The sequence below is a fragment of the Magnolia sinica genome, chromosome 14 (assembly GCF_029962835.1).
Source record: "Magnolia sinica isolate HGM2019 chromosome 14, MsV1, whole genome shotgun sequence".
Classification (NCBI taxonomy): domain Eukaryota; kingdom Viridiplantae; phylum Streptophyta; class Magnoliopsida; order Magnoliales; family Magnoliaceae; genus Magnolia; species Magnolia sinica.
The window spans coordinates 24,417,622-24,445,034 of record NC_080586.1 but is presented as its reverse complement, the minus strand read 5'-3'; the positions used below and the strand labels follow the sequence as shown (position 1 = coordinate 24,445,034).

Sequence of the window (27,413 nt, the reverse complement as noted above, 5' to 3'; positions counted from 1 at the left end):
CTTGAAGGATTGGAGGAATGACCCCATGAAATCGATGCCCAAACAATCAAATGCGTCAATTATTACAATGTGATTCAAAGGCATCATATTTCGACGGGACAATGCTCTCAATTTTTTACAACACTTACAAGCTTTGCAAAACTCATGAGTGTCTTTGAATATAGTGGGCCAGTAAAAGCCGCATTGTAGGATTTTGGTCGTGGTCTTTTTAACTGAGAAGTGACCACCATAGGCCTGAGAGTGATAGAAGGAGATGACTCTTTGATGTTCATTTTCTGGCACACATCTCCTTAGAATTTAGTTTGGGCAGTATTTAAACAAATATGGATCATCCCAGAAGAACTTACGTACCTCAGCGAAGAATTTTCTTTTATCTTGTGCAGTCTAATGTGACAGCATGAAACCTATAACAAGATAATTTGCGATGTTAGCAAACTAAGGTAGTTTGGAGAGTTTGAACAATTGTTCATCAGGGAACATGTCATTTATGAGTGTCTTCTCAAGGGAATCGGGGAGATCAAGTCTTGAGAGATGGTCAACCACTACGTTCTCCACTCCTTTTTTGTCTCGTATTTCTAAGTCAAATTCCTGAAGTAGGAGAATCCATCTTATCAAATAGGGCTTAGCATTATTCTTGAAAAGAAGATACTTTATCGCCGTGTGATTAATGTAGATTATGATCTTCGATCTGATCAAATAGGGCCTAAATTTGTCCAAAGCAAATACTACGACCAAAAGTTCCTTATCCATAGTAGAGTAGTTCATTTGAGTAGAATTTAAAGTTCTACTTGTATAGTGAATATAGTAGGGCTTCTTCTCTTTTCTCTAGCCTAACACTGCCCTAATAGCATAGTCGGATGCATCACACATAATCTCAAAAGGAATGCTCCAGTCGGGTGGCTGCATGATAGGTACGGTAGTTAACATGCCTTTGAGCTTAGTTAAAGCTTCCTAGCATTGCTCAGTCCACTTATATGGTACATCCTTTTGAAGTAGATTACATAAAGGACAAGAGAGGTGACTAAAGTACTTTATGAATCGTCTATAAAATCCGATGTGTCCTAGGAAGGATCATACATTGCGTATTCTTTTGGGAGGTAGTATGTTAAAGATGAGATCGATTTTACACTTATCTCCCTCAATTCATTTGGATGAAATTATATGTCCAAGATTTATTCCCTTAGAAACCATGAAATGACAATTCTCTCAATTTAGTACCAAATTCTTTTCCTCATATCACTTCAGCACATTTTTCAGGTTTTCCAGATATTCGTTGAAGGATGGACCAAAGACAAAGAAGTTGTCCACATAGACCTCTAAATATTACCCCACCTTGTCAGAAAATATATCAGCATGCATTGCTGAAAAGTGGCATGGGCATTAAACAATCCGAATGACATCATTCAGTAAGCAAAGGTGCCATAAGGGCATATGAACGTTGTCTTTTCCTGATCTTCAAGGGCTATCTCTATCTGATTGTAGCCCGAATATCCATTAAGGAAGCAATAGTAAGAGTGAGAAGCTAGCTTTTCTAAAATTTGATCAATGAAGGGCAAAGGAAAGTGGTCCTTCCTCATGACGGTATCCAGTAGTAACTCTAGTTGGTATGAGTTCGTTGTTGGTATTGGCTACGATGGTGATTTCGAACTTCTTAAGAACTACCTGAATTGGACTCACCCATTGGCTATCGGATATGGGGTATATAATACACACATCCAATAACTTAAGTACCTCGACCTTAACCACTTCCTTCATGTTTGGATTTAATATACATTGCGATTGCTAAGAGGTCTTCACATTATCCTCAAGATGAATGTGGTGAGTATAAATCAAATGGTCAATTCCCTTGAGATTCGCAATCAACCATCCAAGGGCTACTTTGTGTTCAATGAGAGTAGAAATAAGCATACTCTCCTATTCTTGCTCAAGGTGGAAAGAAATCACTACAAGATATGTCTCATCTTAACTTAAATAGACATATTTAAAATCAGAGGGCAAAGATTTATTTCAAGTTTCGGTGCTTCGAGGGTAAACGGTAGAGGCACAACATCAGTTTGGGTCAATTTTTCAAATTGTGGCCTCCACCGATTAACTTCAAGTACTAGTGCAGCATTAAGCAAGGCATCTATCTCTCTAATCATGTCATCATCTAAATCAGGTGAGTGGACCAAGCACATCTCTAGAGGGTCAGAGGATATGGTCATCAGAGCTCTACTTTCCATGAAAGAATCTATCATATTAATGTCATGGGCCTCGTTATCATCTTCTTCCTGTCTACTCATGTTGAAAAAGATATTAAGCTCCAATGTCATATTTCCAAAAGATAAATTCATGACCCCATTCCTACAATTGATGATAACATTGGATGGAGCAAGGAACGGGCGACCAAGTATGACAGCAATTTAAGTGCTCATGTCTGCGATGGGCTGAGTATCTAGGATGATAAAATCTAATAGATAGTAGAATTTATCAACTTGAACTAATACATCCTCAATCATCCCTCTTGGTACATGAACTGAGCGATCAATAAGTTGTAATGTGGTCTGAGTGAGTTTTAATTCACCTAGACTGAGTTATTCGTATACCGAATAAGGGATCAGATTTATGCTCGCCCCCAAGTTAAGAAGTGCATTCTCAATTTGGTGATTCCCAATTAGACAAGTGATAGTTAGGCTACCTGGATTTTATATTTTTGTGGCACTTTTGCTTGATGATGACACTCACTTTTTACGTCAGGAAAATTTTCTTTTTGATACTTTGCTAACTCTTAGTTGTGCATAGGTATTTTAGAAATTTGGCATATGAAGGAATTTGTTTTCCAACATCTAAAAGAGGGATGTTGACCTTCACTTATTTCAACACCTCTAGAATATCCTGTGAGTTGACTAGAGGTTTTAGTGCAATCAACCGCTAGGGGAATAGAGCAATCGACTTGCTCAGATGTTCTGGTTCTAATCTATGTAGAGTAGTGCTAGGTCTATCATTTGTGTCTTCTTCCGAATCCTTGGACTTTTTAGCCCTTACCGAAAGAGATTTGTCAATTATTTTTCCACTCCTAAGTGTAGTGATAGACTTGGCTTGCTCCATTGGATTTGAAGAGTTTGGTTCACTAACTACGTATTGCGATTTGGGATTGGGGATAGGTTGAGCTGGAAGGATTCCTTTCTCCATAACCGCAATAGGTGAGTCTATCTTTTGTAACCTTAGTAAGTTCTTGTAAGGCTTAGAGAGTACTCTGCTAGATGAGCTCTTGAGTTTGTGTGGGATTTTGAACCAATTCCTCTTGAGGTTAGGGATTCCTTGAGTAGCAGTTTGTCCATTCCTCCAACTGAAGTTTGAATGATTTCTCCAACTTAAATTATATGTGTTTGAAGTGAGTCCTTTGAAAGGCCTTTGGTAGTTATTCACGACATTCGATTACTCATTCAGTATTTCTTCAAAAGCAGGTATTGTTGGACAATTTTTAGTTGTATGAACATTGCAAGCACAAATACTGCAAACAGCTTCCTTAGCCTTATCCTTCTTAAGTTCCCTGGCCTCGAGTTTCCTTATGAGACTGGCCACTTTAGCATTCATATCGTCTTCCTCTTTCAACAAGTATATTCTGCCCTTCTCCTTTAATTGAGTAGGCTTAGAAATAATGTTAGGTCTGGGGAGATGTCCCATGATTGTGCGGTTTCAGCGAGTTTGTCAAAATAACCCCACACATCATCGACATCTTTGTTCATGAATTCCCCATTGTACATTGTCTCGATAAATTGGCACGTGGAAGATGCCAGTCCTTCATGGAAGAAATTTTTTATGCGTCGCATTTCAAAACCATGTTGTGGGCATAAACTGACAAGATCCTTGAACTGCTCCCAACATTGGAAGAATGTTTCATCTTCCTTTTAGGCGAAGTTCATGATCAATTTTCTGATGGTGTTCGTCTTATGATATGGGAAGAATTTCTTTACAAACTTCTTTGTCATGTCATTCCATCTGCCAACAGATTGTGGACGTAGTAAATGCAACCATATCTTAGCCTTTTCTTTTAAGGAGAAAGGAAAGATTTTCAGCCTAATCATGTCCTCAGACACATTAAGGAAATATAAAGTGGCTATTATCTCGTCAAACTCTTTTAAGTGTAGATGTGGACTTTTAGATTCAAGTCAACGGAACTTTGGAAGTAGTTGGATTACTCCTGGCTTAATATCCATATTTCTTTTATTTTCTAGAAAAATCATACAGGAAGGTGTGCTCACCCCTACCGGTTGTAAATAGTCTCATAAAGTACGAGGCGGGGGTGCATGATGCACCTCATTCTCATCCTGGGCTTCCTCAACCGGAGGTTGAGGTTGATTTACAGGTTGATTAGTAGCCATCACTTCTATTCACTCTGAGAATCTCAAGTGGTGTCTAATCTTGTGATGGATAGGCAACCCTTCGATTAATCCTCCTCCACTTAAAAGACATAGAGTGTTGTCATGAACCCATATGGGTATGAAACACTCTTAGCTTTCAAGTACAAAATCTAACCTAAAATCTAAGAATTGAAAATTACAGTAAATAAGAAGTGAGAGAGAGAGAGAGAGAGAGAGAGAGAGAGAGAGTTAGAATGAAGTTACTAGATAGGAGATACTAGGTTAGGATCCTACAAAACAGATAATAAAGTTAGTTTCAATAAACAAAGTAGAAAAATTCATAACCTATAAATAAAACAAAAAGTCAATCCCAATCTTAACCTAATTGTAATACTAATTAAATTCAAAAAAATGCAGCCATAGTCCCCAGCAACGACGTCAAAATCTTGTTCACAACCCTAAGTGTAGGGTCGTAATGTAGTAATAATCTCGGTGACACCGAGGTCAAATCCACATGGACTAATCTTATATGTTTCTGAAAGTAACTAGAAGAAGATAAAAAACTAAATCTGAATATTTAGAAAGAGTAATTATGAAAGATATAATTGAAATTTATAAATTTAAAGGTGGGAATTAGGGTGCCAAGGATTCACTTGTAGCTATTGGGATGCTATCTTGATTCAAGAGATCTAATTGGAATCAGAGTCCTATCTTATTTAATTAGAAAGAGTCTTATCTTATTTAATTAGAAAGAGAGATGATCAAATCTCTGAACTTCCCATTAATCTAGCCTCAATGGAAGAGGATTGTGAAGATTGGAAGGGATTCCATCACCCGACCATGCCCAGGAGAAAATGGCGAACAATAAGATTTACCAATCCCACAATCTCAAATAAGAAAAGAAGTTACTCAAAGCTATCGCAGCGCCTACGGTAATTTGAGTCATAATAAACCATTGAAAACTGAAAATATTCCTTAAAATCAGTTAGAAATCAATGAAGTTCAACATAAACATGAATCAAAGCAAAGTAAACATCCCAATCATGCTACAAGCTTTACCTCTTACCCCTATCTAAGAGATTTAGCCAATCATAAACATGATTAAACTAAGAACTCTTAAATAAAATGTAAAAAACAACTAAGGAAGAAGAAGAAAGACTCTTGGCGGCGGCTCTCTACCCTTTTGCTCCACTCCTTAACATCTAGAAGATACCTAGGAACGTCCTAGGGACTCCTATTTATAATTGTGAATCCCCATCTTATGCACTGACTTGGAATTTGTGCAAACCACCTGAAGTTATGCAATCTATGGCTCTTCCACATTATGCTTCGGTCAGACCGAAATCAAGTCTAAAGTTGAGTCCAAACTTCGAAATGATTCTGTTTCAGCAGTTGCTCGATTTCGGTCCGACTAGCTAGGTTTGGTCGGACCGAACTTAAGTTGTTGGTCGGACCGAATTAACTTTCGGTCAAACTGAATTAACTCCAAAATTCATCATTCTTCACTGGAATTTTTTGTGCACTTTCGGTTGGACCGAACTGGGGTTCAGCCAGACCGAACTTGTCTGTTTTCTACTGTGAATTTTGAAGTCAAGTCCTTTCTTCATCCTTTGTACTTGGTTTCCTTGGATCTTTGGCATGTGAATTCTTCATTCTTTGTCTCCTAAGATCCATCTTTCGCCTTGGTGATTCTTGAGCATCAAATCCATACTTTTAGCATTCTTTTCAATCCAAGCTCTCAGATTCACATTGCAACACAAACATATATAAAATATACCATTAAGCATTATCATATTCATAAAACCAAGATATAAATAGGGAAAAATATGTAATATTTAACACTCATCGGTGAGATTGACCACCCTTACACTCATATTATCTTTTTCTTTTAAGGCATACATTCCTCCCCTTTCCTTTGATTGAGTAGGCTTAGAAGTGCTGGGTCTTGGGGAGGTGTCTCATGATTACGCATTTTCTAGCAATTGATCAAGGTAATCCCACGCATCATCGGCCTCCTTGTTCATAAATTCACCATTACACGTCATCTCTATAAATTGGCGCATTGACAAAGTTAATCCATTATAGAAAAAGCTTATTGTCTACCAACTTTTGTAGTCATGATATAGACAGGAATTTATGAGTTCTTTGAACCTTTCCGAGCATTGGAAGAAGGTCTCTTCCTCTTTCTGGGTGAAGTTTATGATTGCCTTCCTTAAAGTGTTAGTTCTATGAAATGAGAGCTTTTTTTTAAAGAAATTCCGGGGTCATCTCGGCCCATGTATCGATAGATCGTGGGTTTAAGGAGTGCATCCACATTTTAGCCTTCTCTTTCAGTGAAAAGAGGAACAATTTGAGTCGCAGTGTGTCCTCAAACACATTTGGAAAGTGTAATGTGGTGACTATTTCATCAAACTCTTTGATGTGCAAGTATGGACTTTCAGAGTCTAATCCATGAAATTTATGAAGGAGTTGTATCAATCTAGGTTTAACATCCACATTTTCTTTATTTAGTGGAAACACCATGCAAGAAGGTTTATTCACTCCCACTGGTTGTAAATAATCTTGCAAAGTACGAGGCGGGGGAGCATTATGCACCTCATTCTCATCCTAAACCTCCTCAACTAGAGGTTGAGGTTGACTTGCAGCCATTACTTCAATTAACTGAGAGGATATCAAGTGGTGTCTAATCCTTTAATGGATAGACAACCCTTCAACTAATCCTCTTTCACTCAAGAGACGAAGAGTGTTATCATGAACCCAATTAGGTATGAAACACACACAACCCTCAAGTACCAAATAACTAAAACCTATAAGAAAGAAAACTAAAGCAAATAAGAAATCTAAAAAAGAAAGAGAGAATTGGAAAGAGGTTACCAGATTGGAGCTGTGTTCACAACCCCAAGTGTAAGGTCGCGATGTAGTAATAATCTCGTTAAGACCGAGGTCGAATCCACAGGGACTGAAACTTATATATTTATGAAATCAACTAGAGTAGAACTAGAAGAAGATGTGAAACTAATTCTAAAATATTTGAGAGAGTAATTGTGAATAAAGTAATTAAAATTAAGAATTTAAATGTATGAATTAGGGTGCCAAGGATCCACTTGTAGTGATCAGGGAGCCCTCTTGCTTGATTCAAGTAACATAATTAGAATTGGAATCCTATCCTATCCAAAAATATATCAATAAAACTAAATCTAAACTTCTATTGACTTAATTCTTAATGAAGGAGAACTATGATAATTGGCAGGGATTCCATCACCAAACCATGCCCATGAGACAACAGTAAACAATAGGATTTACTAATATCATAATCTCAAAGCAGGAGAATTGTGAAGATTAGGAAGGATTCCATTACCATACTATGCCCAGGGGACGATGGTGAACAACAGGACTTACTAATTTCACAATCTCAAATCAGGAAAATAAGATACTCAAAGCTATTGCATTTCTATTGTAATTTGAGTCACAATAAACTATTAAAAATTGAAAGTATTCCTTAAATATTAAATTAGAATCTATGGATTTCAACATAAATATGAATTAAAGCAATAGAAACATCCCATCATATTACAAGCTTCACCTCTTAGCTCTAGCTAAGAGGTTTAGCCAACTATATAATGATTGGACCAATGTCTCTTAAAAAAGGTATGAAAATAACTAAGGAAAAAGAAGAAAAACTCTTGGCGACAGCTTCTTTACCCTTTTGTTTTACTCCTTAAACCCTATAATATGCCTAGGAACATCCTAGGGAGTCCTATTTATAGTTGTGGAACTCTAACTTTCGCACTTAGATGGAAAACTATAAAAACTGTCTCAAATATACGTAGTTTGCTAAAATAGACTTCACTCCACGTAGTTTCCCAAAAGAGACTTCACTCTGCGCAATTTCACAAAATGACCTAGAGTTTCAGAATATACTTTTTTAGGACGATTTTAGGATTCCTTTTCTTCACTTTAAATCTTTAATTCTCTTCATTCCTCACTTGGTTTTCTTGGATCTTTGTCTCTTAAGATCCATCCCTTGCCTTGGTGATTCTTGAGCATCAAATCCATGATTTTAACATCCTTTTCAAATCAAGTTTTAAATTCACCTTGTAACACAAACATAAGTAAAATAAAATATTAAGCATTATTATGTTCATAAAATCAAGATATAAATGGGGGATAATATACAATATTTGACCCTCAAAAAGTTGCTATGTTATGATTTTACAAAATAAAAAACTATGTTAGTTTCTAAAAACAGTTTTAGAAAAAAATCCTAACCTTAAAAAAAAGTTAACCATAATCTCAACCTAATTCTAATACTAATTAATTTCAAAAAAATGTAGTCGTAATCCTCAGCAACAATGCCAAAAACTTGTTCACAACTCCAAGTGCAGGGTCGCAATGTAGTAATAACTCCGTGAGACGGAGGTCGACTCCACAGGAACTAAACTTGTACGTAATTTGAAAATAACTAGAATTAGAACCGTAAAAAGATTTAAATTGAATTTTGGAATAGTTGAGAGGAATTTTGAATAAAGTATCAATAATCAAAAGGAAACTAGAGCACTAAGGATCCACTTGTAGTTATAAGGATGTTACCTTACTTAATTCAACAAACACAACTGGAATCAGAGTCCTATCCTATCTAATTGGAAGTTAAAGCAATTAAATCAAATCTCTGGGCTTTTCATTGATCTAGTCCTCAATGAAGGAGTATTGTGATGATTGGAAGGGAATTCATGCATTCACCATGCCTAGGAGACGATGGTGAATCATGAGTTTTACCAATCTCACAAACTCAAAATAGGAAAGGAAGATATTCAAAACTATCACAACATCTATTGTAATTTGAGTCACAATAAATCAAAGAAAACTGAAAATATTCCTTAAATTCAAACTAGAAATCAATGATGTTCAATATAAACAAGAATCAAAGTAAATGAAGCATCAAAATAAACCACAGCTTCACCTCTTAGCCTTAGCTAAGAGATTAGCTAGTCATATCTAACTCATAAATAATAGAAAAAGTAAAAGATATACTAGAATCCATGAAGAAATAGAAGTGAAAGAACGATGTTAACACTCCATTTAGGCCTTCTCTTCATTTCCAAACCCTAGAAGATGCTTTGGATCATCCTAAGGAGCCTTATTTATAGTTGTGGAACTCCAACTTTTGCACTGAGTTAGAAAAATCTAAAAACTACCTCAAATTTACGCACTCTGCACAGTTCCCAAAATAGACTTTCAGAATTTCATTTTTATACTTGGAGTTTCAGAATATATTTTTTAGGACAATTTTCAGGTATATGTTTTTTTTAAGGACAATTTTCACTTCAAATCTTCGATTCTCTTCATTCCTCATTTAGTTTCCTTAGATCTTTGGCATGTGAATTCTTCATTAATGACTTCCAAATCTCCAAATCTTCATTTAGTAATCTTTTGAGCATCAATCTTCCTTTTGGCATCAATTTCACCTTAAGCTCTCGAAATCACCTCGCACATGAAAACACACATAATTAGATCGATTAAACACTATCGTGTTTATAAAACTAAGGTATACATAGGAAAAATATGCAATATTTCACACTAAACAATATATATATATATATGTATGTATATATGTATGTATGTATGTATACATGCACTCTCTTTACTCATACACCCAAGATCAAACGTTCATTCATTAACCAGCTCAAATCTAATTATGGAACATACACTAAATTCAACCATTCATAAACCGTATAAGGTATGCGGTCACCCACTCATCCATCCATTTTTCATGATTGTAGTTTAATCATTTAAGTCGTTTATCCAACGATCCACATATCTGATCAACTAAAAACCCATCTTGCACCTATCCGAGTATTAAAGTAACCATACATTAATATGCATATCGGATTAGACTCTTAATTGTTTGATTATTTTACCTATATTTTATCATCCAACCGTACATCATCCCTGAATTTGCCAATTAGGCCACCCAAAAATAATAATAATAATTACTGTGATAATTCTCACATTTCTCTGGACAAATTTACTAGAGTATTTCTTACATTGGAATATAATTTAATAAGTTTTAGAAGTCCACAAGCTATATAGATATTTTAGTGGTAAACTTATAATTTTAAAAAAGAAGAGAAAACCATCCATTTATCCATACGTACAACTATAAATCCGACGCCCCATATCTTACAACTGGGTAACCCATTTATAAAATCATTCATACATCTACCTCTATGCTCATTGAGGTGCTGCATGGTTTACTTAAATCTTATTTTCAAAACATCTCAACTATCCATTCATGTAGGACATAATTCTTTAATGGAGTATGTATTAAACGTGTGTAGCATGCCCGTTTAACTTTTAACTTTTAACATTTTAAATGGTTAATAACATGTATTAAATATTATTAATTTTTAATCAAATATAAATATATATTAATTAGTATTTAAGTTATTATCACGTGAGTATTAGATTTAGGAATGAAAATGTATGTGACTATCATCAGGGGTCACTAATCTAGACCACCCATCACAATGACCAACCCAACAATTTCAAATCATCTAAGTTTTATTACAAGATCAGCCAACCATCTGTTCATTAACTTAAACCAACAAAATGAAACCGTTAAATCTATACACAAATCAACACTGTTCAAAGAACTTCTCAATTCGTCATCCACCACCCAAATTCATCTATCAATTTGATCCATCAACCCACCCACTTGATCAACCATCCATCGTGCATTAATCATTTTACATGTATGCCCATGTGTACACTGCTCACACATGCACAACCATGCACCACATGCATAACCATGCACATGCACAACCACGCAACACATGCATCACTTCATATACACACGTGATGTAATTTTTATAATAAATGGAACTAAATGATGGGCATTTCACTTACATGAGATGTAATTGAAAGGTAAGGTTTTATTTTGTTTTTGTTCTTATTTTTATTTATTTATTTATTTTCATGTGTGTGTATTACGTCTGGTGGGACCTTCTAATATGAATAAGGTCATGGGTGTAGTCGTCTAGGCATGAGAAGGGAAAGTGTGAGAAAAAATAATACAAAAAAAAAAAAAGAAGCTTGGTGAAAATTTTATCAAGGTGGGTGATCCATCCTTGATCTAAAATTTTTATAGTTGTTTCTTTTTTTAAAATTATTTCTTTTATTGTTATAGTCAATTGACTTGAAATTTGAAATTTATGGGAAATAATTGTTTATCATTATTATTATTATTATTATTATTATTAATGACATATATATGTAGAAAAATAAAGAATTTGCAAAATAAAATTAAAGAAAAATCTAATTTGAATTTCTAAATTAGTGAATTTAATATGATTTTTTTAATTATTTAAGTATGTAGGAATTAAATTAGAAATTATTCCAAATCCCACTTAAGTTATATTTTAAATTAATTTTGTTGACGTAAGTCTCTAAAGTGATTTAAGTTATTAATTTTAGAATTTTTTTTTTTTTTTTTGCATAGTTAGAAATAATATATCAAAATAATTCATGCTAATTAAAAATAATTATATTTATAATATTAGGTAAACGTTAATAATAATTAAAGTACAAACTTAATAATTTTAAATAGTTTATTTAGCTAAAAATAAATCAGGTAAAATTTCAGTTTATGAATATTGATGTATGATTAACTAATTTAAACTTAGATTTACTTTAATAGTGTTTAAATTAGTTTGATTAATAGTAATTTAATTAGATTATAAACTTTAAAGTTTCATTATGACTTGTATGGATTATAGAATTAATTTTAATTGGAAAATTGAAATTCTAAAATTAATTCTAAATAAACAAAACAAATAATAACTTATTCTATTTTTTTAATTAATATTTAATTAATCAGATTTAAAATTTTAAAAATTAGTGATTAGTATAGATTTTCAATTTATGTAATTACCTAACCATAATAGATAGAAGTATACTAATATATGATATTGAATTAAGATTTATTAATATCTCTCTTAATTCAACTATTAGGGTTTGAAATAAGTAGAAAGATAATCTGATTAATATGTTTAGTATATATTTTCCCTTAGTTTATTAAAAAGAAGTAAATAATTATTATAAAATAGTCATATTTTATTAATATATTACTAAATCAATTAATATATAATGGTTAAATCTAAATAATATATTAATTTATTTGAATTTGGTATTTAACATGGGTGACTTTTAAAAATTCCTAAGCTTTACTGACTTACAATTTCATAAAGAAATTATATTTCGAATTTAAATAAAATTTTAATTTTGATAAATTAATTATTAATTAGATTTTTTTTTTAAATTCCAATTTTATAATCGAGGATTTAATGTATTTAATTAAATTAACTACCGAGTTAATAGCCATTTGAACCCTATAATGACTTATTGCATAATTTGATAATAACGAAAAATATGTGATGTAACTAACCTGTAATAAGTTGCATATTTAATAATTTTGATTTGAATAGATCGTGGTTTATATATATATATATATATATATGGACATGGGAACCTTCCATGAGGTCGAGCATTGTGGGCCCCACTATGATGCTTGTTGAACATCTACTCCATCAGTCAAATGCACCATTCCATGGTAGGCCTCCCGCTTAAAAATCAAGTTAATGCATTACTTGTGCGCACCACACCACATACAAAATTTGAGAGGCGTTATCCTCCCATTAAAACATTCATAATCATTTGTTGGGCCCATTGAGATGTGGATCACAATTCCACCCCATCCATTATGTGTGTCCCACTTGGATGAGGGGTCAGACTAAGTTTCAGACGCATCCAAATTTTAGGTGGGCCCCACCAAGTGCTTTTATATGCTTTAGGCATGTCTTCACCTAATTTTAGATGGGATAGATGTTCGACACGCATCACAGTGGGACCCACAATGCTCGAACTCATGGAAAGTTCCCATCAATCAGAAGCACCTTTCATGATGAGCCATGGGCTTAAAAATCAAGTTAATCCATGATTTGGGTGGGCCACACCACACACAATAGTTGGGAGGAGTTACCCTCCGATTAAAACATTCATAATCATTTATTGGGCCCACTAAGCCGTGGTTCACAAATTTAGCATATCCATTGTGTGTGGCCCACTTGTATGAGGCGTCAGACCAAGTTTCAGCTGCATCCAAAACTCAAGTGGCCCCAACCAAGTCTTTTTATATGTTTTAAGCATGTCATCACATTGTTTTAGATGGTATGACCCACCATTTTGAGGTATCCCATAACCCAAAGGGGACCTATCAAATGCATGGGATTGACTTTCAACACACATCATGGTGGGGCCCATATAGAGGTCGACCTTATAGTACCATTTCCTATATACCCATATATGTGGAAATGCTACTATGAGGTCGACCTCATGGGAACTTCCCATGAGGTCGAGCAATGTGGGCCCCACCATGATGTGCGTCGAACATCTACCCCATCAGTCAGATGCACCATTCCATGGTGGGCCACAGGCTTAAAAATCAAGTCAATCCATGACTTGGGTGGGCCACACCACATGCAACAGTGGAGAGGAGTTACCCTCCCATTAAAATATTTATAATCAATTACTGGGACCACTGAGATGTGGCTGACAAATCCATACCATCCATTGTGTGTCCCGCTTGGATGAGGGGTCAAACCAAGTTTAAGCCACATCGAAAACTCAGGTAGGCTCCACCAAGTACTTTTATATGTTTTAGGCATGTCTTCACATGGTCTGGTTTTAGATGGTATGGCCCACTTAAGTTCCATATTTATGCTGATTTTTGGGATATCCCATGACTTAAAGAGGACTCATCAAATGCACAGTGTTGATGTCTGACACACATCATGGTGGGGCCCACACAGCTGGACCTCATGGAAAGTTCCCATGAGGTGGACTTCATAGTACCATCCCCCTGACACTGACAGACACGTGTGTGTGTGTAACTTGCCATCATTTTAAGGCATGACCCCAAATATTAACTTCATCTAACACTTTTATAAGCCAATATGAGTTTTTAATGGAAGGAATTAATACCAACTACTTTGAATTTGCCTTATATATATATATATATATATATATATATATATATATATATATATATATATATATATATATATATATATATATATATTTCTCTTTGTGTAAAATGATCTCGCAAGATAAATGAATGATACTGATATAATGCATACATCATGGTGGGGCTACAAAACTATGGTACCTCGATGCATGGTTGATGGTAAGTGCAACTGATTATTATAATTTAAGAGCTTATCCAATCTGAAGCATGTAATAATGATTCGAGTTTTACATCACATTAAGTAGAATGCAGCGATCCAAACAGGCCCTTGGTAGAAACAAACACGTGTAACATTTTAATGATTGCTTTTACAACTCTTTATCGTTGCAAAGGTCCTGAAGGAAAGTCCCGTGTTTCCATCATTGCTGCGGTGGATCAACCACGCCACCTCTCTGATCTTAGGTGACCACAGTACTATGTTCAATGATAGCATGCCGGTGGCATGCAATGCTCATCCCCACCTTTTGGAGAGGAAAATGGAAGGTTGAAGAAAATGATCAATGGTGTACATTCAATGTTCAATTCGCCAGGTTGATCCAAACAATGCCATGTGCCATTTGGTTGTTTGTTTGCATGGGCTCACCTTCTTTTTTTTGGGTTTTCCATCCAACCCGCACATCAACTAAAAATCTTGATGGGATGGCACAAAATTTAAATACATCCACACAATAGCAAACAATGGACAACCATCTTCCCACTTTCAAATTTAATAAATGACCCACGTTATGGTCTATTATGGTTGGAAAAGCATGATTTTGTGGCGTTTCACTTTCACGGTGGGGCCGCTTACTAGATGGGTTAGGATTCAGATTATGGTGGTATTTTCTTAGTTGCTGGAGAGGTTATTTTTCTTTCTGCCATCTTTCATAGAGCAATGTTGTCTCATTTAATTAAAAAATCGTAGGATGCACCATACCTTGATGAGGTAGCTTAATGAAGTGTCCATTTGTATTAGGTACCTGCATGTAAATATCCACTAGATAAAAATCTCTTTAATATAATGAGAAATGATTAAGCTATATATTCATGGGATGAGAGAATACATTGCAGAGATATGACTTTAGGGGTAGTAAGTTGGTTGGGTTGCCAATCTCTATTGGGTCAGGTGTGGGTTGTGAGACCCGTATCCTATCCCGTACCATTCCATAGGCTTTCGCGGTCCTCCCGGTCGAATTTTGGCGATCTGTTATCGGTGTTTGCGCGCGATCTTGAGTCATGTCCCGTATATCAGAGTTGGCTCGAAACTTGTACCCTTGCGACTGCGCCGTTGTCGCGGTTCTGATGTCGCATCTCGTGCGCCGATCCGGTACCCGGGCTAGGAGATGTGGGCTCGAGTTCAGTTCAAGAAAAATGCCGCGCGTTGCAAAACCCAAGAGAAATGTCTCATCAATCACATCAATCAATCAAGTACCATATCACATCATGTTAAGTACCAACACCCATTCATCTCTCTCTTACAACCTCTCTCTCTCTCTCTCTCTTATTCTCTAATGCAACCCAAGCACTCAACGTCCATGGCTTCCATGGAGAAGCTAGTGTGGCCCACCTTCCTACCTCTCATCTCCACCATCCAAGCTTTATCTTGACCGTTGAAATGTATTCCATAGAGCTCTAGGACGCATCGGTAGAAGAAGAAGTCCAGGAAGATGATCAGTGGGTGTTTTCTAGAGTCGATTTGTGTGATTTTCATGGATTGAGGGCCCACATATGGTGGGACCCACTTGATGTATGCATTGTATAAGAGGGGCCCATAGTGGCAGGGTCCCTCCTCCATCCGTTCCTTTTTTTCCTCTCTCTTTCCCCTCTTTCTTCTCCCTATTTTGATGGCCCACCGTGATGTACGCCATCTGTCCGTCCAGTTAGGACGTGGGACGCACCTGTGATGCATGTGTTTCAGCCGTCCGTCCATCTTGACAGGGACCCACCCTGAAATATCTGCTTTATCTGCACTGTCCAGTTGGGACGGTGCTGCTCGTGGGGTGGTCGGACCCACCAGACCGTCCAGTGTCTGGACGTGGCCCCACTTTGATGTTTGTGTTATATCCCTATTGTCCTACCTCCACACGTGTGGCATCCTCACCGTCCAGTAAGGATGGTGGGATCCACCGTGATGTAAGCATTTTATCTATGCTGCCTAGCAGCATGGGCCCCACACATGGGACCATGTGATGTATGAGTTTTATTCCAGTCGTCCATGCATTTGGACGGTGGTGGGTGAAGCCACCATGATGAATGTGTTTCATCCAACTATCCGTCCAGGACGTGGCCCACCCCACACGTGTGGGTGGGACCTACCTTGATGAACGTATCCCATATCCATGTCGTCTAAATGGCCCACATGGCATGTGTTTTATCTGACCGTTCATCTATTGAATGGTGAGGGCCATCACATCAGCCCATAGCTGTTGTTTACGTTAGCAGCTCTTGGAGTCTGACCATGTGTATGTGTCGATCTAGACCATTCATCTGTGGCCTACCATGACATGTGTTATATCTCATCATCCATCTATTTGTTGAGCTCGTCCTAATGGTGGGCCACATATGTGGACCCCACCTTGATGTATGTGATTCATCTAAACTGTCCATCCTTTTTGGCGAGTCTGTCTCAAGGCTTAGGACTAAAAATAAGACAGATCTAGTTATCAGGTGGACCACACCACAATAAATAGTGGATTTGAATGCCTACCATTGAAACCCCCTTTTGGGATTACAGAAGTTTTGAATCAATATAATATATTTTTTTCCTCCTTATCCAAGTCTTTATGACCTCATGAACAGACTGAATGGGAAATAATACTATGGTGGGGCCTACTGGGATTTTAACAGCAGGAACCCTTATCTCCACTGTTAGGTGTGGCATGGTCCAGATGATCCTCTGGATATGATTCATTTTTTTGTGTGATAATGCTCTAAAATGATCTCTAACTATAGATGGATGAATGGTGTAGTTGTTGTGGCCCATTTGATACGGCTTGTTGGATGTATTTGGGGCCCATTTGATGAGGCCCGATGTGACGTATTTGGGGCCCATTTGGAAGGGCCCGATGTGATTGTATAAGGCCCTTGTATGAGGCCCAATATGATGTATTTGTGGCCCATTCGTTAAGGCCCAATGTGATGTATTTAAGGCCCATGGGTTGTGGCCCATTGTGATGTATTCGGGGCCCATCTGATGTAGCTCATCTGATGTATATAGGCCCATGTGACGCGGCCCATTGTGATGTATGAGACCCTTGTGTAAGGCCCATTATGATTTTATGAGGCCCATTGAGATTGTAAGCGGCCTATTGTATTGTGTACAAGACCTTTGTGTGAGGGCGTGGGCCCACTGTATGTTCGGCCCTATGTGGGCCACTCCTTAGGAGCAATGTTGGTTGAATGTCCACATTGATGGGCAGTAATGGTTAAATGTCCACATTGTGACCTTTTCTTAATCCTGATTAAGCCCATTCTCATCATTCTCTAGTAGGTTAACCCAAACGAATGGGCCCCATTTATATTGCTTAGACCATCATCGGTCGTCCATCTATAGACCCCACCTTGCATCAGATTGATTACCGATTCTGATTTGTTGAGGCCGATTCCGATCGTCGAGGCCGATTGTTAAGGATGATTCTGATTCTAACTGTTGAGGCCAATTCTAATTGTCAATACTGATTCCGATTGTCGAGGCCGATTCTGATTGTCGAAGTCGATTGTTGACGCCGATTCCGATTCCGATTGTCGAGGATGATTATGGATACTGATTCCGATTGTTGAGGCCGATTCTGATTGTCGATACCGATTCTGATTGTTGAGGCCAATTATCGACGCTGATCCTGATTGTCGAGGAAGATTATCAACGCTGATTCCGATTATTAAGGCCGATTCCGATCATCGAGGCCGATTCCGATTGTCGAGGTTGATTCCAATTCCGATTCCGATTGTCGAGGCCGATTCCGATTCTGATTATCTAGGCGATTGTTGAGGTCAATTCGATTCCAATTGTCGAGGCCGATTATCGAGGCCAATTTCGATTGTTGATATCAATTCCGATTGTTGAGGCCGATTATCGATGCTGATTCCAATTGTCGATACTAATTCCAATTGTCGAGGTTGATTATTGAGGCTGATTCCGATTGTTGAGGCTGATTATATAAGCCGATTGTCGAGGTCAATTATCAAGGCTGATTTCGATCGTCAAGCCCAGTTGATAAGGCCCAATGTGATGTATATGCGGCCCGTATTTGAGGCCCATTGTGGTGTGCACTCGGCCCATGTTTGAGGCCCAATGTGATGTATATGCGGCCCATATTTGAGGCCCGTTGTGATGCGTATTCAGCCCGTGTTTAAGGCTCAATGTGATGTATATGAGGCCTATGTGATAAGGCCCATTATGATGCATTTGAGGGCCAGGTGATGGACCCCATTGTGATGTATGTTAGGCCCATGTGAAAGGCCCATCGTGATATATATTAAGCTCTTGAGTGAGGCCCATGGTGTTGTATATTTGGCCCTTGTGTGAGGCCATGGGTCCACTATATGTTAAGCTCTATGTGGGCCATTCCTTGGGGGCAATGTTGGTTAAATGTTCACATTGTCAAGGTCGATTATTGGTACCAGTTATCGATACCGATTATAAGTATATCATCCGATACCAATTATGAGTATGTGATAGCATAGCATCATGATACATGCCCATACGCATCATCTGCATGTTTGTTATGAGATGTGATTGACCATTGCATATGTCATTGGGCAGGTTGATATGAGACTCCCTAATAAGCGGAGGTTATCTCACATGAGCGCACGACATGCGCAGGATTAATGCATGACTGGATTGTATGACTCATGCATCTTGCATTGTGTGTTGTGATTACTGTACGCCCTAGTGACATCAGGGCCGTAGCCTCCACAGGCATATCATGGATGGCCAGATGGGACACCGAAAATATGTTATTAGCATCGGGCCGCCATAAATGGCCCTAAATAAAAATTCTTAAACCCTCTTGGTACTAGAGGAGGCCCCAACGTCGAGAACGAGTGGATGTATATAAGTGCATGAGAGCCATATACTAGTAGGCCTCTTCTCTCACTGTGTCGTGGTCGGTTGGGAGAGGGTGTGACCTTACCCACCTAAGTGAGGGGACAATATCTAGGTTCAGTCTGACCAGCTTGAGGAATGGGTCCGTTATCAACGAGTCGGGCCCAATATTGGCATGAAGATAGTGAGGTCTCTTCCACTTACCCAGTTGTGCAATCGGATAGGGGCGACAAGCTGGCGTAGAGTGTAATAGACCCCGGTGATGATCCCAGAGATGAATAGTACTGATATGTGGACTTATTGAGCAGGAGTTGCATACTCATTCATTCATTCATTCACTATCTACTCGGGCTGGTGGTGTGCAACTATTTGTTACATGTAGCTTTGCAATGACCAGGATTTTGATTTTAGTGCGTGACTAACCTGAGATCAGGAGTTTACCACATTGAGTCTAACTATCCAAATTAGGTATGAGACTGATTTGGATAGAAGTCCCTTGTGATGGATCCCATAGCCTGCGATACTACGTACTATCATACCAACTTCAAACTCCAACATGGTTATTCCATTTGCACCGCATATTGCATTATATTCGTAGCATATGATATTTTAGGTCACTGTGTTTCTGTATTTATATGGTCTAGATACGGCTGACGGTATTTGTAAACTCATCAGGAATTGTATATTACATTACATCCTCGGCATCTGATATTTGGCTCTTTATGACTCTTCATTTGTATAGCTGATCTGTATTACGTACTCTAATATTGTTTGGCTCATGGACTTGTCAGTATTTCCGCTTACTCTGATATCGTATGATTCATGATCTTACCAGTATTTTCGACATTGTATGATTATGACGTTATATTTGTGTGCTTGACACTTATCTTGTGCACACACTTTCACCACCCTCTAAGCTTTCTATAAGCTTATGCATGATAGATGCATGCAGGTGATGTTGGTCACAGCAGTGTTGAGCTTAGAGCGTGTAGCTGTCTTATGGAGCTTTGATTTTATTTTGACATATGTATTTCCCTTTCAGCATTGTATTCAATGTTTATATTAGTGGATATATAATGATGATGTTGCTTTTGTGATTTGGATAAACTTGTGGTTATGCTTCTTACAAGATAAATGTACGTTGAAAAATCCTCCTTGTAGGATCCCAGGATCAGAACCTGGCATTTGGGCGCTGGGAGTCGAGAATGGGGTACTACGGAGGCTGTCGGCATCGGATTCGGCGATTGAAATTCCTGTGAATCCGATTTCCGGGTTTGAGGCATGACATGGGCTGTTCCACATACACATTAATAGGATTTGAAAGAGAAAATGCCGTTAAATTACCAAATTTAAATTTTTTTGGGAACAAAATTTCTTCGAATTTATAACCATAATCATCTTGTTTGTTGCATGAAGATAAGCACATAGACAAAGGAAAACCCATATGATGCATATTCTCAACCATAAGAGAGAATAATATATTGTGAGATGCCTTCAATCTATAAATGAAACAGCAGTTCAATCAATCAACCACCCTAGTCGATCAATCGAGAGCACCTTGAATTATACAAAATGGTTTTTGGATAGTTTTGAACAGTCTTGATCAATCGAACTATCAAGTTGATCAATCAACATAATTAAAAAATTCTTGTAAACTCTCTTGACACTTTTGAGCATGTTCGAGCGATCCAACATATGGTTCTCAATTAGTGTCGATTGATCGATGGTTAGATCGACAACGCACATAATTTTACTTAATTGCACAATTAGTTTCATATTTCGGGTGTAACACTATATATATATATATATATATATATATATATATATATAGATATACACACATATATATAAGTGTAATGCGGGATTAGGGTATTCGAATTGAGGCTTAAATGTTTCTAGGATTTGGAGAGGAGAAAACAAGGGTTTTCTGATTGTAAGTTCATCCATCTCTTATACTTTTCATTTTCATAGTGATCATTATCGCTTTATGTCGTGATTTTTTCTATCTGGGATTTTTGTCATGTAAAAATTCGTGTGTACTTGTGCATACTTTGTTTACGTTTATTTATTGTCATGTGATCTGAATTTAAAGTTTGCTTCCACGGCCCCCCCAACTAGTGTTATTAGAGTTAACTTTAGGGATTCTAGTTTAGATATGAGACATGACAATTAAAGAATCAAACATGAAGTATAAAACGAAAAAGTTTAATGGGAAAAAACAACTCTGAATTATGGAAGGTGAAAATGAGAGGCCTTCTAGTTCAATAAGGTTTGTAATATGCACTCCTTGGTGTAGAGAAGTGTCCAACATGTATGAAAGAGGAAGAGTAGAAAGAATTGGATGAGAGGGTGAAAACTTCAGTCCAGCTATATTTGGCGGATGACATCCTTTATAATGTCCTTAATCAAAACACCACCGCAAGACTCTGGAAGAAGTTAGATAGCTTGTACATGAAAAAATCATTGTTGAATCGTCTGTATCTAAAAAACCAATTCTAAAATCTGAAGATTGCGAAAGGGTCAGTTCTTAATGATTATATCAATACGTTTAATCAGATAGTTTGCAAATTAACGAGTGTGAAAGTAAAGATTGATGAGAAAGACCATGCCCTAATTCCATTGAATTCTCTTCTAGAGTCTTACGATAGTTTTGTGGACACTATATGCCACATTAAAAATACCATTGATGTTAAGACTGTCATCTCGGCCCTTTAGTTGAAGATGTTGAGAAAGAATGATAGCAGGACTGTGTCATTTACGGATGCATTGGTAACTAGGGAATGAATTCTGAGCAGGAGAATGGAAACTCGCAATCACGGTCCAATTCTAAGGATGAGGTGAAAATGAAGTATTAAACTTGTGGGAGATAAGGGCATATGAAGAAGGATTGTCAAAATCGTAAGCCCAAAAAGGGAAAAATCACATAAAGTATCTAAGGAGGCCAATATAGTAGAATCTAGCAAAGAGGTGGATGGTGGTAATGCCTTGACCACATCCAAATTTTCCTATCTTAGCGATAAGTGGATTTTAGATTCAGATGCCTTATACCACATAATTGTCAACTAGATTGGTTCACTAGTTATAGTCAATGCAATGGTGGATAGGTGTTTTCTAGACAATAACATTTCCTATAAGGTTATTAGAATTGGAACAGTATGTACAAGATGTTTGATGGAACAGAGCACATCCTTGTAGATGTTAGACACATTCCTGAGCTGAGAAAGAATTCGCTATCCTTGGGAGCTCTCGATGCACTTGGGTGCAAGTTCATCGGGTATGATTATGTCCTAAAAGTTTTAAAATTGGCACTCATAATGATAAAAGGCGGAGCGATAACCTTTACAAGTTGATTAGGAATATTGTATCGGGTGGAGTTGCAACGTCTATAGTGGAGTCTATGTCAGTACGTTTGTGGCATGCACGTCTAAGCCATATGAGTGAGTGTGGTATGAAGGTACTTTCTGATTGATGTTTAATTCATGCATTTAAAAATGTTAATTTAAATATATATATGAGCATTGTATATATAGTAAACAATTATAATTATGTTTTAAGTCAGAAAAAACATATTAGTAAATGGGTACTTGATTATGTGCATTCTGATGTGGGCGTCGTTGCCCGTAGTTTCTAGAGGGGAGTCATCATTCTTTCATAGATGACTACTCTAGAAAGATGTGGGTATACTACATGAAGTATAAATTAGACATTTTTATCATGTTCAAAGTATGAAAGGCGATGGTAAAAAAAAATTGTCATGGCGAAAATTGAAAGTGTTAAGGACAGAAACGTGAGCTGGTGGAGCTTCTCATTGGGTGTAAAGCGATCGGGTCCAAGTGGATTTACAAGAAGAAATAGGATAGGTATAAGAAAATATTGGTTGCAAAAGGGTATGCTAAAAAACAAAGCGTTGATTTCAGTGAGATATTCGCGACAGTTGTTAAGAAAGTATCTATCAAGTTTGTGTTGGAGTTGGTTTCCCGATATAACCTTGAACTGGTATAAATGAATGTTAAGACTGATTCATGCATGGAGAATTAGAAGAGAATATTTACATGGAGTAAACAGAGGGGTTCGAGATAGAGGTAGCAGATAATAAAGTTTGCAAGTTAAGGAAGTTGTTATACAACTTGAAACAGTTGTCTAGGCAGTGGTACATGAAGTTTGATACTTTCATGGTGAGTCAACGATTTACTAGGAGTGAATATAATCACAATGTCTACTTCAAGACACTAAGTGATGGATAATTCATTCTATTAGTATTGTATGTTGATGATATGTTTATCACTAGTTAAAGCATGTTTGAAATCAACATAATAATGACTCAGTTATCATGAATATTTGAAATGAAAGATCTGGGGGTTGCAAAGAGGATTCTCAGCATTGACATAAACAAAGATAGGGAGATGAGCATGTTATAGTTGTCACAGGCAGAGTACCTTGAGACGGTATTGGTAAAGTTTTAGATAGACAAATCTAAGCCAGTTAGCATACCCCATACTACTCACTTCAAGTTTTCTTCAGAGCAATGTCCCATTAAAGATGAAAAAAAAGTAGGATATGTCTCGTGTGCCCTATTTGAACATAATTAGCAGTTTGATGTATGTCATGGTTTCTACAAGATCGGATATTTTACATGCAGTTGGTGTTGTAAGAAGATACATGTCAAACCCCGGCAAAGAACATTAGGAGGTAGTGAAATAGCTACTTTGTTATTTACAAGGTACAGTAGATTATGTAAAATTCGAGGCAAAGTTAGTAGGCTATATGGATTCAGATTATGCAGAAAATGTGGATAACAGAATGTTAACTTTTGGTTACTCATTTGTATTAGTGGGTGGAACGATTAGTTAGATGTCGATGCTTCAGTATGTAGTTACTCTTTTCACAATAGAAGTTGAGTATATGGCAGCGACAGAAACATTGAAGGAAGGTGTTTGGTTGTGTGGAATAATGAACGTACTCGGGCTTTGGCAAGAGACCATGCTGGTTAATTGTGACAATGAAAGCACAATCAATTTGTTAAAGAATTCATTTCATGATTACAGAACTAAACATATTGATGCTTGTCATCATTTTATTTGACAAGTGCTTGAGGAAGGTGGTGTCACTCTCGAGAAGATCCACATGAGCATGAATCTGATGGATATGCTTACTAAGGTGCTTCTAACGGAAAAGTTTTGATTCTATTCGACTTGTTTAAGTGTAGCAAAAGGTTAATGAAGACGGAGTGTGCACGAAAAGCGATGGTGATGGTGAAGCTATGATGGAGGTGAGTAGAAATGAAGCTTGGAGCAATGTTCTTGATGATTGAAGCCATGATGGAGATTGTTGTGAGATGTCTTCAATTTGTATATGAAATAGAGGTTGAATCAATTGACAATTGTATATGAAATAGAGGTTTAATCAATCGACAACCCTAGTCGATCAATCAAGAGCACCTTAAATTATACAGATTAGTCTTTAGACAATTTTAGATAATCTCGATCGATTGAACTGTCAGGTTGATTGATCGATGAAATTTATAAATTCTTATAACTCTCTAGACACTTTTGAGCATGCTCGAGTGACCAAACATGTGGTGTTGATCGATCGAGGATCGATCGATCGATGTCGATCTATCAATGGTTAGATCAATAGTGCGAGCAATTTTGTGTAATTACACGATTAGTTTCCTATTCTGAGTGTGACACTATATATGAGTGTAATACAAGATTATGATATTCCAATCAGAGCTTAAACATTTGTAGGGTTTGGAGATGAGAAAATGAGGGTTTTTTTTTTTATTGTAAGTTCATCCATCTCTTATACTTTTCCGTTGTTATTTTGTGTCATAGTTTTTTTTATATGAAGGCATTTTCACGTAAAAATTCATGTGTACTTATATATGTTTTGTTTATATTTTCTTATTGTCATGTGATCAGATTTCAAAGTTTGCTTTCGTGGCTCCCCAACATAATATACATTTTATGAGATCTCTAGATTTTGTGAACTAGGATTTTTAGAACAAAATGAAATTCCTTAAGGATAAAGCTAGAAATGAGAAAAATACGTTTCTTAAACCAAAACTTTACACTTACATTTAGACTTTCATCCTAAGGAAATTTGTAGCATCTCTTAAATTATTATGGTAATGAAGTGTTTTTAATTACCATTCTCTCTCTTAATTAAAATAAAATAAAATCAATTTACACCTTCTTCTCAAGTAGATCTAACTTGAGACCTTTAAGACTGTAATATTTCATAGGAGAATACTGTACCTGAGGTAGACTAAGAGAAGATACCTCATTTCAATTGACACCCTGATCCATATCTCAAGTGGTAGACTGAGATAAGATACCTCGTTTCAACACCTGAGGTCATGGTATCGATTCCCTAGTGGGGGTGGCTAATGGTGGAGTGTGTACTGATAGTGGGGTTTGTATTGACAAGCTAACACAAAAAAAGGAGAATACTGTACCAAATACATGAGTAATTGGAAATAATTTATTTCAATCTCTAACCATTTATCCTAGACTGTTAATCTGATCACACTAAATGAGGACCATTTGTTCATGTAGATAAATCTCAATACCTCAATAGTGATGCACACTTATCCACTTTTAGAGATGAAACAAATTTTATCTTGGAAAACTTAACTAATTAAAGCCTGTGAAAATATTAATCGGATAATTTTTTTTCTCAAAAATGATTCACAATAAAATTGGACTGTTAATTTATTCTAATGTCTAAAATAAGTCTCATGTGCATCACCACCACTGTGTAATCATATACAATCTTCCTTTATCCTATCTCCATGGCTTGATCTTGATTTAGTCGCTTTCTTGGTGCATCTCTCATATAGCTGAATATGTGTGCACAACTTTGAGAATGCACATCAAAAGTAGTGTCACCCCATCCTAACCTTGCCACATAACGTAGAGTAATAATGATACAAGAGTTGCCTATGGGACTAGCATACTCACACACTGATTGTAGTAGAATTAATTATTCACTTGTAGGTAATTAGTCTAGTAATATATGTTGAGATGTGGAGTCACACTTGGACAGGGCCACTCGACCAGTCGAGGGTTCACTCGACTCAAAGTCAAACGAGCTGCAGTTATTTCAGTTCGAGGTGTTCAACCAGTCAAGGCCCATGCTCGACCAGTCGAGGAGCCTACTCGATCAGTCAAGGTTCCGCAAATTTATTTTGTGGATTTGATACGAACTGTGAAAATTTGACATGGTTTCGCAAGGGTACGAAAGGGAAGTTGCCTAAAGTATAAATAGGGGTTCCTAGGAATTTTCTAGTGTATTCTAACATGTGGGCAAAGGGTTTTCTCTATACATTTAAAGAGAAAAGGTTAGTATATTGCTTGTAATCTCATTTTCTTCATAGTGAAAGTTTTGCACCATGGTTTTTTACCATTGTTGGGGTTTTTCCACGTATATTCTGTCTTGTGGTTTATTTGGAATGCTTTGATTCTATTTCTAGATTAAATTTCTTCTTGTATATCGTTTGTGGGTGAGACTGGAGATTAGATCTCGGTTCACTGTGTTGTTGGCATGCTACGCAACAACTGGTATCAAAGCTATTGGTTTAGTTCAAGTGGGAATGATGACGGAAGAAGGGAAGACTAGAATTGAGAAGTTTGATGATTCAAACTTTGCCTTCTAGAAGATGTAGATGGATGATTATCTATACCAAAAGGACCTATATATTCCTCTCGGAGGAAAAGAGAAGAAACCAGAGAAGATGACAAATGATGAATGGTTTTTATTGGATCGAAAGGCTTTAGGAACAATCCGACTCTCTTTGTCTAAGAGCATCACCTTTAATATATCCAAGGTGAAAACCATAAAAGAATTAATGCACGCCCTAACTACGATGTATGAGAAACCCTCAGCGTCCAACAAGGTTCATCTTATGAAATGGCTATTCAACATGCATATGTAAGATAGTGAGAGCTTGGTTGAACATCTAAAT

General features: G+C 36.8%; 1 non-coding gene across 1 annotated transcript; it reads left to right on the top strand.

Annotated features, from left to right (window-relative positions):
- Nucleotides 1-3,816: 3,816 nt before the first annotated feature.
- LOC131226409 (small nucleolar RNA R71) lies at nucleotides 3,817-3,923 on the top strand. Its single transcript, XR_009161796.1, has one exon. It is a non-coding gene; the product is annotated as a small nucleolar RNA R71 (small nucleolar RNA).
- Nucleotides 3,924-27,413: the final 23,490 nt, after the last annotated feature.